Source organism: Dendrobates tinctorius, unplaced genomic scaffold (assembly GCF_039654945.1).
Source record: "Dendrobates tinctorius isolate UK_male_01 unplaced genomic scaffold, ASM3965494v1 ptg000116l, whole genome shotgun sequence".
Taxonomy (NCBI): Eukaryota; Metazoa; Chordata; class Amphibia; order Anura; family Dendrobatidae; genus Dendrobates; species Dendrobates tinctorius.
The window spans coordinates 30677720-30690051 of record NW_027361784.1 but is presented as its reverse complement, the minus strand read 5'-3'; positions in this window follow the sequence as shown (position 1 = coordinate 30690051).

Here is a 12332-nt window from a genome sequence, read left to right as displayed (position 1 = left end):
ACAGGCGGGAACGTTAGCAACGGGCCAGGAGTGGGGATGCAGCACCGACCAAGCGGAAGTATATATATTACGACCGGCTGGCATTTCTGGCTCCCATTATGGATCTCAGACCATAAGTACATACATCACACCACGTTACACATATGGTGTTTAGGGTCATATCTCCAACTTTATTTTTTCACATTTCATAACAGAACTCAGACCAACATCACTGAGAGGGAGACGGGGTTGGATTTTGAGGCCATTATATTGTAGATCCGGTCGGGGAAGGTGAAGATGTGGCTGGCCCATCTTCTGAGCCTTACAGCTGCATCCCCCAAGCTCCACTTGCACCAGCATCTGCACCAGTACCTGTACCAGCAGCTGCACCAGCACCCGGCAGCCTTGAGGACCCAGGCAACAGCAGCAGCCCTACTGTGCATCTTGAGGCCTACCCCCCAGCCTGCTGTCATATCCCGCCGTTGCCGACGAAGGCGAGAGATCCCTGCCTCTGATACCAGGAGGCATGTTGACACAGGGGTGCTGAACTACCTGTCCAGGGCTGCCCAGGATGAGGGTGAGGAAGCATATTCCCGCAGCCTGGCCCAGTACCTCCGTCCCCTACCCCATGAGGTGAGGCTACGTGTGCGCGGATCCATTCAGATCCTCATTGATGCATGCACACCCCCAATACCCCATATGAGGTATTTGAGTTTTTGGAGTGATGGCAGCTCTCACCTTGTAGCCTGCTCCGAGTTACACCAAACCAAGAAGTGCATAGAATCATAGAATCATAGAATCGTAGAGTTGGAAGGGACCTCCTGGGCCATCTGGTCCAACCCCCTGCTCAAAGCAGGATTCGCTAAATCATCCCAGTCAGATGTCTGTCCAGCCTCTGTTTGAAGACTTCTATTGAAGGAGAACTCACCACTTCTCGTGGCAGCCTGTTCCACTCATTGATCACTCTAACTGTCAAAAAGTTTTTTCTAATATCTAATCTGTGTCTCTTCCCATTCAGTTTCATCCCATTGCTTCTAGTCTTTCCTTGTGCAAATGAGAATAAAGTTGATCCTTCTACAATGTGACAGCCCTTTAGATATTTGTAGACAGCTATTAAGTCTCCTCTCAGTCTTCTCTTTTGCAAACTAAACATTCCCAAATCCTGCAACCTTTCCTCATAAGACAGGGTTTGCAGACCGGTCACCATTCTGGTCGCTCTTTTCTGAACTTGCTCCAATGGATCTGAGGCACCTCCTCCATGTGTGCCTACACCTCAACCCATCCCCCCCAACCCAACCTTGGCCACAACAGGCCCAAATGGCAGCCTATAACCCACCTGCCCAATATGGCCACTTGTTAAGACCCAGTGTGGGAGGCTGGTCCCAACCTGGCTTTGGACGACATGGCCATATTGGGGGGTATGACTCACGTGTCTACCAGAATTCCCAGGAGTATCATCTCCACTATCCACCTGGCCACTTCTGAACTCAGCACCGTGATCTTGGCCACATCACACATCATGGCCAAGATTATGCACCCACACAGGGTGAAGGCAAAGTTAGCCACCAACCCCACCCCCAAAGTAAGGCTGGACTCCCGCCATCACCACCCCCAACCTACCACAATTTTTAATTATTAATTTTTGTGCCTTTGCGGTTGCAAATTTTTTGTTATGTACAAATATTTGGTTTCACAAATATGATGAAAAATTGCCCAAATTTGTATGGGCACAAAAGCCATATGAGGGTAATATGGTTTTTGGTATCCAAAGTTTAATATAATTTGGATAAAAAAGTTCAAAAAAGCCCAGTTTGGTCTCTTATTGAATTCATAACTTGGACCACAAAAATAGAAAATATGTAATATAATGTTAATGAAAACACATACCAACTTAAAGAACAAAATGGAATTTATATGCACAAAAATATTAACGATACAAAATAAATACAGCATGCTCATGCCAGGGAGTAGCACCCTAAGGTGTTACAAAATAATTTGTGAAAACATCACGGACTTTCAGTCCAGAGAGCGGACGACGGGGAGGGATCACATGTGGTCTAGGCCTACCCACATTGCCCAACACACCTTCAGCACCATCAGATGAGGAGCAGTCATGAATTCGGGTGAAGTTATGTAGGACACACACGCTTTTATGACCTCATTAACGTTTGCTTCACTCTGCTGAATGGCAGACTGGAGGACCCACCATTTGGCACAAAGAATGCCAAAGGCACACTCCACCAGTCGTCATGCTCGTGATAGGTGCAAGTTAAAGATTCTGCGCCGGTGGTCCAGGTTTCGACGGGGATATGGCCTCATTACATGACGGGTTAATTGAAAGGCCTCATCTGCAACAAGGACATAAAGCATAGAATCTTGATTGGAGCCTGAAAGCTGACGTGGTGGTGGAAGGTCCAACTAGCTATTGCGCAGCCGCCGACTCATAATGGCAGAATTGAAGACTCTGAAGTCTCCTGTTCTTCCATAGGCCCCAATATCTACAATTATAAACCTGTAGTAATTGTCGACCAGGGCCAACAAAACTACAGAAAAATATTGTTTATAATTATAGAATTGGGACACTGAGTTTGGCGGCTTATGCACATGGATGTGCTTCCCATCCAGGGCTCCAATACAATTGGGAAATTGGCAGTGCTCCTCAAATCCCCTGGAAATCTGCAACGAGTCTTCCATTTTGGGCTCAGGCATGACCACTTGATGAAGTCGTGACCAGATTTCGGAACAGGTCGACTGGTCTATGCCAGATATTGTTGATTTCCCAATCAAAAATTCATGATGGAGTGCTGCATATGACAGACCAGTTGTGAGGAAGCTAAAAGAAAACAAATTTGCAAAAAAACAAAACAAATTAAAACATGTTTAAGGTTTAAACTAAATCTTATTGATCACAATAACAGTGTGTAACTTATCAAGCAAGGCAATCCCAACATTAAAATATTTATAATGGTTATGTGATTTTTACATAAATAACATTATTATTACTAAGAGAATAGATTTGTGATATATTAAGAAGAAAACAAACAAAACAGGTAACCAGAACAAGATACTACATTTATAGAAACATCATCAACATAGAGTATGAGGAGGAGGAATACATACCGTAACGTAAGGAGAAGGCGCTCCTCAGCAGAAATACATTTGCGCATCCTGGTGTCCTGAAAGGTGATCCCAGGGCGCACTGTCTCCAACAAAAAATTAAAGGTGGCAAGGATCATGTGATAATATTGATAAAACATGTCGAGATGTGTCTGCAGAGATGCATAGAGATGGTGGAAATGGCCGTTAGTGAGGTGTTGCCTCAAAAGCGGATGGACTCACATTCGTCTCGTCCTCCTCAGATACACAATCACTGGGTATGGCTGACCAAAGCGGCGGGACAAAACCCAGTTGTATAGCACCCGCTCAGTTGGGGTGAACCTAAATCTGTCTGACATGTTGCCAACAATCCTCCAATACACCAACACAAGCACAGAACCAAAATGGCCAGATTGGAGGCTGCCACTGTTGTAGAGGCAATAAATAGGGTTGCTGATGATTTCAATTATTTTCAGGCCTTACAGATGACATACAGATGCTTACATGCGCAAAAAACACAGCCACACCTTGATAACCGATGACATACGGATCACTGTTCAGTGAACAATTCTGCCTTTTACGACCTCCGTATTTTTAGACGTTGTGTCTGACTCCAGCTTAAAGGGAATCTGTCACCCTTTTTTTCGGCTTGCAGCTGCCGGCATAGACATCGGGGGCTTATCTACAGCATTCTGTAATGCTTTAGATAAGCCTCCGATGTAACCTGAAAGAGAAGAAAAACACGTTATATTATACTCACCGGGGTGGGCGGTCTGATCCGGTGGGCGTTGCGGTCCGGTCCGACGCCTCCCTTCTTCATGCGATGACGTCCTCTTCTCCTGTCCTGTAATGGCTGCGGCGCAAGCGCACTGCTCTGCCCTGTTGAGGGCAGAGTAGAATTCTGCAGTGCGCAGGCGCCGGACCTCTCCTGACGCCTGCGCACTGCAGGACTCTGCTCTGCCCTCAACAGGGCAGAGCAGTGCGCTTGCGCCGCAGCCATTACAGGACGTCATCGCATGAAGAAGGGAGGCGTCAGACCTGACCGCAACGCCCACCGGACCGGACCGCCCACCCCGGTGAGTATAATATAACGTGTTTTTCTTCTCTTTCAGGTTACATCGGAGGCTTATCTACAGCATCACAGACTGCTGTAGATAAGCCCCCGATGTCTATGCTTGGCAGCCGCAAGCCGAAAAAAAGGGTGACAGAATCCCTTTAAAGGTTCAAGTCGCAGCATCAGGGGCCCTATACAATTACGACCTGGCTAGGAATCTGGGGATATTTAGATTCATCAAGGCATCAGCTAGGTCTAGACCCATCCACTCTTGGAATTCTCCTCCTTGGGATTTAATCTTGGTCCTTATAGCCCAAACCAAACGTCCTTTCGAACCTCTGGCAGAGGCTTAGTTTAGAATCCTGTCCCTTAAGATATCACTTTTAGTAGCTCTCACGTCAGCTCGTAGGGTCAGTAACATCCAGGCATTATCTGCTGGCCCACCCTTCACACAAATCTTGGAGAATAGAGTTATTCTTAAGACCGACCCAACTTACCTACCAAAAGTGATACCACAATTCCATAGCTCTCAGGAGATCTCCCTCCCTTCTTTTTGTCCCAACCCCAAGAGCAAGGAAGAGAAAGTCTTGCATACACTAGATGTCAGAAGGTGCCTAATCCAATACCTAGTGGACAGATGAGAGTTTAGGAAGGATAGATCTCTCTTTGTGTGCTTTCAGGGACCTCAAAAGGGGCAAAAATCTTCTAAGGGCACATTGGCGAGATGGATAAGGGACGCCATCACCCTGTCATACTCATGTGGAATGGAAACTGAAAGCTCATTCGACAAGGGCAGTGGCAGCCTCCTGGGCGGAAAGATGTCTGGGTCAGTATCTATATGGCCCTCAAGATGTTCTTATACCTGCAATGCAATTATACTACATGATTAGCTCTGACTTTGTGTTTTGAGTAGAGACATCTGTATTTTCAAGACGGTCATCACATTTTCTCCTCGAGATAGCACTGTACTGTATACAGAGGACTTCCGTCAGTATATCATGGCAATAAAAAATAGAAGATGGTCCAGAACTGAACCCTGGCAGATAAAGCAAGTAGAGATGGAGTAGAGCTACAAAGGACTTACAGAAGATCAAAATATTTGGTGGAAGTCAAGAGAAACCATGACCGTGTGAGAGGAACAGCCCCCGTCGAGTGTCCGGGCCGGAACAAAGGGAGCCGTCATCTGGGTTCGGGGGAAACTGTCCCCAGGAGGACAGAGTTCGAGAATGGACCGTTGTGACAGACAGATGGGCTGGGGGAGGGACCAATATAAAGGAGGTGGGGAATCCCCGGGATGATGAGTCAGCAGACCGGGACTGAGTCAGCAGGAGACTGTGGGAGTGACTGCAAGATAGAGCGACTTACCAGTGCCAGGGAAGACGCCGACTGAGGACTCCAGAGGGACGGCACCATGGCGATCATCTGAGATTTGCTGCCCCGCTCCAGCCCGTGGCTGCGTCCTACCCACGGTCGCCTGCGGCTGCTGCCATCTCGCTCAAGCCCGCGGCTGCGGCCTGTTCCTCGCCACCCGCAGCCGTCCTGCTCTCACCAGTGACCACGACAAGTACAGTACCGCCGGCAGCCACCACTGTCCCGCTCCGGTCCGCAGCAGGGGCCGAGCCACTGCTGGCCGCGGACTCCCTGCCGCAGCCGTTAGCTGTGCAGGTGGTCTGTGATTCGCCACCCTACATCGCTGCCGCTTGACCCAGTCCGGGGACTGCGGCCCATCCGTCCAAGGACTCCGCCGGGGCTTGTGGGGCTCCAGTGTCAGCAGCGCGCCGGAGCGTGCGAAGACTTCGCCAACGCCTCAGCAACTGGGCCCAGCGACTACTACGCTGAAAGACCACCATCCCAAACGGTGAGGGACGTCTGGACGGCTAAGTTGACTATATATTTACGGACCCGTCAGCCATACCGCGGCCCTATAGTGCTATGGCCGGAAGTAGTCGTGTTCTACCCGTTTGTGTTTGCTTGTTTTAGAGCCCCTGCGAGGGCAACCCGTGTTTGGTGATCAAGCCGTGACTGAGGAAAGTTCCCTCTAGTCTTATAATCGCTATTATAGAAAGCACCAAAGTGTCTCGCGACTCGTCACTGCATCCTGCGTACCTGCAATTACCACATTTGGCGTAGTCGGCAGGATGCTGTCTCCGAGAGTGGACAAGGGCCCCCAGCCCAGCATTTCTTTGGGGGCCATGCTAAGCAATCTACCCGGCAGCAATACTATGCTGTGGAATTGGACGGAGCGATTCGCAGAGTACCTGGCGGGCTCCAAAGTAGTAGTGCGGACCAATAACAACCTGTTAGCCCATTTGGGGAATGCCAAACTTGGGGCCCTACAGCAGCGGTGAGTGGCTCAGATGGCCAAATTCAAGTATAAGATCATCTACAAACGGGGTGCTGAAAACGTGCACGCCGACGCGCTCTCCAGAATCCGACACACCACCCCAGGAAGAAGTCGAGATGACGAATTAGAAGCAGACAAGACACCGTTCGCTCTCACCACCGCCGAGCCTACAGTCAACACGCAGGAAGTGCCTCATCTGGGGCTCCTAGGAGGGATGCTGGAACAGCCCCGTGACAAATGGATTCAGCAGCAACAGGAAGATACAGAAGTTGGACTCCTGCGCCGATGGGTGGCCACCGGAAAATTGCCCACGGGCTCACAGAGACAAGCTTTGACCCAAGATATGTTGCTAATGTTGTGCCAATGGGAAAAACTAATCATCAAAAAGGGACTTTTATATCGAAAAGCCATGTCATGAACCACGTCAGCTACGATATGGCAGGTGATCGTGCCGGGAGCCCATCTCAACCAACTGTCCCGGGAAGCCCATGAGAAGGGGGCTCATTTTGGGGCTCAAAAGACTTTACAATGGTTGCAGCAGATAGCATACCACCCACACTTGCACGCTGCTGTAGAAGAAGTTTGCCGAACCTGCCGCTCGTGCAAGCTCGCTAAACCCCCCACGCAACGAGCCCCGGTGCAAACTTTTGTAACATCAGCCCCTCTGGAGCTTCTTACGGTGGACTATCTGACCATAGGTCCTGCCTATCAGGGATATGAACATTGTCTCGTTATGGTGGACCATTTTACCAAGTTCGCCATGGTCACCCCCACTCGAGACCAAACAGCTCAGTCGGCCGCCTATGCGATTTGTAAGAACTTTATTCAAGTGTATGGCTGTCCACAATGAATACATTCGGACCAAGGAGCGTGCTTCCTAGGAAAAGTCATGGAAGAGCTACACCATCTTTACGGTATCGATAAATCACAGAATACACCGTACCACCCGCAGGGAAACGGAGCCTGCGAACGATTCAATCGCACGCTAATCCAAATGCTGCGCACCCTGGAGAGTGACCGCAAGGCCTGAATATGTTCCCGAACTGGTGTAGATATATAACAATCGGGTGCATCGAGTGACTGGTTACACCCCCTACTCATTGCTGTTCGGCCGGGAAGGCAAAGGAATTACGGAAGTGGAATTGAACCCGTAGGAGCCCCAACCCTGGACCGGGGTATCCTCGTGGGTCCGCAACCACGGACACCGGCTGCAGACCCTCCACCGCATCGTCCATACGAAGCTCCAGGATCTAGAACACCAAGGGGGAGCACTGCCCCCGCCCATTGACTTTCAGACTGGGGATTGGGTACTCGTACTTGATCAACGTCCCCAAAACAAGTTAGAACCATGGTGGGAGGTGAACCCGTACCGAGTGTTGTGCCGAATAAGCCCCGACGGGCCTGTGTATGAAATACAATCTGAAGGAAGCAACACGCCCCTCACTCGGGTTGCGCATCGTAACATGTTACGGCCTGGTACGTCTACCGATCCCCCACGGCTCGAACCAACCCTCCAGGTCCCCAACCCCCCCCCCACGGTGTGGGACCTGGAAGACGAAGAGGACTTCCCCGTCGCAGCTGCAGGTCGCCCCAGTAGTGGCACGACACTAGACCCGGGAATTCCACCAGAACCAACTATGCGACCACCCTCCACCACCCCAGAAGACTCCACTACACCCGAGCTTCGACGCTCCGAGCGGTCAACAGCTGGCAAACCCCCTGAACATTACTTATGGCGACAAGGACTGTCGTCCCAAAAAACTAACCCGAGTCTACGAAAACCCTCGCCCGAGGACTGGCAAGCCTACAGGGCGGGGGAGTGTGGGAGGAACAGCCCCCGTCGAGTCTCCAGGCCGGAACCAAGGGAGCCGTCATCTGGGTTCGGGGGAAACTGTCCCCGGGGGACAGAGTTCGAGGACAGACCGTTGTGACAGACAGATGGGCTGGGGGAGGGACCAATATAAAGGAGGTGGGGAATCCCCGGGACGATGAGTCAGCAGACCGGGACAGAGGCAGCAGGAGACTGTGGGAGCGACTGCAAGATAGAGCGACCTACCAGTGACAGGGAAGACGCCGACTGAGGACTCCAGAGGGACGGCGCCAGGGCGATCATCCGAGATTTGCTGCCCCACTCCAGCCCGCGGCTGCGGCCTACCCGCGGTCGCCCTCGGTCGCTGCCATCTCGCTCCAGCCCACGGCTGCGGCCTACCCGCGGTCGCCCTCGGTCGCTGCCATCTCGCTCCAGCCCACGGCTGCGGCCTACCCGCGGTCGCCCGCGGCCGCTGCCATCTCGCTCAAGCCCGCGGCTGCGGCCTGTTCCCCGCCACCCGCAGCCATCCTGCTCTCACCTGTGGCCGCGGCAAATACAGTACCACCGGTGGCCACCACTGTCCTGCTCCGGTCCGCAGCAGGAGCCGAGCCTCTGCTGGCCGCGGACTCCCCGCCGCAGCCGTTAGCTGCGCAGGTGGTCTGTGATTCGCCACCCTACATCCCTGCCGCTTGCGCCAGTCCGGGGACTGCGGCCCATCTGACCAAGGACTACGCCGGGGCCTGTGGGGCTCCAGTGTCATCAGCGCACCAGAGCGTGCGAAGACTTCGCCAACGCCTCAGCAACTGGGCCCAGCGACTACTACGCCGAAAGATCACCATCCCGAATGGCGAGGGACGTCTGGACTGCTAAGTTGACTATATATTTACGGGCCCGTAGTCGGCCATACCGCGGCCCTATAGTGACCGGCTATTGCCGGAAGTAGTCGTGTTCTACCCGTTTGTGTTTGCTTGTTTTAGAGCCCCTGCGAGGGCAACCCATGTTACCCCCTTTGGTGATCAAGCCGTGACTGAGGAAAGTTCATTGTAGTCTTTTAAACGTTATTATAGAAAGCACCAAAGTGTCTCGCAACTCGTCAATGCATCCTGCGTAATGGCAATTACCACAACCATTGAATCCAATGAGTGTTTGGAGGTAGTAATAATAATAATAATACATTTTATTTCTATAGCGCTGACATATTCCGCAGCACTTTACATTTCAGAGGGGACTTGTACAGACAATAGACATTACAGGATAACAATAATCACATAGATTATAACAAATACCAAGAGGAATGAGGGCCCTGCACGCAAGCTTACAGTCTATGAGGAAAGAGGGAGACACGAAAGGTGGGTGGTAACGGTTGCCCTGACTGTATGGACCAGCCATAATGTTAAGTGTGTAACAGTACAGACACAGAGGGCTAATGGATGCATAAAGCATGTGGGAACATGATGCGGGAAATCTGGTTATGGTAAAACTTTTGACTGTGCCACACAGGGATAGATTAGGTTAATATGTTGAGGCGATAGGCCAGTCAGAATAAATGCGTTTTCAGGGCACGCTTAAAATTGTGGGGATTGGGGACTAATCGTATTGACCTGGGAAGTGCATTCCAAAGAAATGGCGCAGCACGTGTAAAGTCTTGGAGACGGGAGTGGGAGGTTCTGATTATTGAGGATGCTAACCTCAGGTCATCAGCAGAACGGAGGGCGTGGGGAGGGTGGTATACTGAAACAATGGAGGAGATGTAGGGTGGTGCTGAGCCATGGAGGACTTTGTGGGTGAGGGTAATAAGTTTATACTGAATTCTGGAGTGGATGGGTAGCCAGTGTAATGACTGGCACAAGGTAGAGGCATCGGTGTAACGAGGAATATGATCCTGGCTGCAGCATTCAAGACAGATTGGAGAGGGCAGAGTTTGGTAAGAGGGAGACCGATTAGAAGAGAGTTACAATAGTCGAGACGAGAATGAATAAGAGAAACAGTAAGAGTTTTTGCAGACTCAAAAGTAAGAAAAGGTTGAATTCTAGAAATGTTTTTGAGGTGCAGATGACAAGAGCGAGCCAGCGTTTAGACAATCGCCGGTGTTTTCTAGAAAGGCTGGTGTGATGTCAGGAGAAGAAGCGTATAATTGGGTGTCATCAGCATAGAGCTGGTACTGGAAACCAAATCTACTGATTGTTTGACCAATAGGGGCAGTGTACAAGGAGAAGAGGAGGGGGCCTAGGACTGATCCTTGAGGAACCCCAACAGTAAGGGGAAGGTGAGAGGAGAAGGAACCGGCAAAAGATACAGTAAAGGAGTGGTCAGAGAGATCAATCAATCAATCAATCAATCAAATTTATTATCGCCAAGTACATATTACATATATACAAGGAATTCTTTGTGGCAAAGAGGCAACATAATATATAACAACAGATACAACAAGTAACATCTAACAAGACAGATACAGTATATAGTCTACACATGACGATTTAATTGTTGAACAGAGAGTGGATAGAAGCTGTTCATATGGCGGTTGGTGCTGCATTTGGGGACTCTGAAGCGACGTCCTGAAGGGAGTAGTTGGAATGAGGAGTGTCCCGGGTGAGAGGGATCGGATGAAATTTTCAATGCGTGGGATCGAATACTCTTATCATAAAGATCCTGGATTTTAGGCAGGGGGGAGCCTATAATTCTCTCTGCTGTTCTGAAAGTCCTTTGTAAGCGGAGTTTGTCATGCGCAGTGGCTCCCCCATACCAGACTATCAGAGAGGAACAAATCACAGATCTGATGACAGCATTAAAGAATAAGATCAGCAGATTCTTAGACAAACCATATCTTTTCAGCTGACGCAGGAAGAACATCCTCTGTTGTGCTTTTCTTATAACAGCATCCACGTTTTTCCCCCATTTAAGATCATGAGAGATGATAACACCAAGGAATTTGGTCTCTGTGACCCTAAGAACCACTTCGTCATGGATGTAGATTGGAAGTATCTCATGTTGATCTTTCCTAAAATCCACAACCATCTCAGCAGTTTTTTTAGTGTTGAGTACAAGATTATTGGCTTTACACCAGTCACATATTCTTTTCACCTCACTCCGATACAAGTCTTCAGCATTTCCCCTGATGAGACCAATCAGTGTCATATCATCGGCAAATTTCAAGATTTTTACTGAGTCTGCTGAAGAGATGCAATCATTCGTAATAGGAGGAGGAACCAGGAGAGAATGGTGTCCTTGAGGCCAATGGAACGGAGCATAGTGAGGAGGAGCTGATGATCCACAGTGTCGAATGCTGCAGAGAGATCCAAGAGAATTAGCATGGAGTAATGACCATTAGATTTAGCTGTTAGTAGATCATTAGAGACTTTAGTGAGGGCAGTTTCAGTAGAGTGTAAGGAGCGGAAGCCGGATCGGAGAGGGTCGAGAAGAAAGTTATCAGAGAGATAGCGGATAAGACGGGAGCGGACCAGGCATTCCAGGAGTTTAGAGATGAAGGGAAGATTAGAGACTGGTCTATAGTTAGCGGCACAGTTTTGGTCGAGGGATGGTTTTTTAAGTAGTGGATGTATGATGGCATGCTTAAATGAGGAGGGAAAGATACCAGAAGAGAGAGAGAGGTTAAATATTTTAGTTAGGTGAGTGGTGACAGCAGGGGAAAGGGACTGGAGGAGATGTGACGGAAATGGGTCACTGATGCAAGTGGTTGGGCGAGAAGATGCAAGGAGCCTGCTTACTTCTTCTTCTGTGACTGGTTCAAAATCAGAGAGTGAGCTAGATGCAGTGAGGGAGGGAGGACAGTGCATGGTATGAGGTGATTGGGAGATAATTTCCTGTCGGATCTGGTCAATTTTTTCTTTGAAGTAATTGGCCAGATCGTCAGCTCGGAGCTCCGTGGTTGGGGCCTGTACTCTTGGGTTGAGTAGAGAATGAAAAGTGTCAAAGAGACGTTTCAGGTTATTGGACAGTGAGGTGATGAGGGTGTTGAAATAGGTTTGCTTGGAGCGGTGAAGGGCAGTGTTGTATGTTCGAAGCATAAACTTATAATGGATGAAATCTTC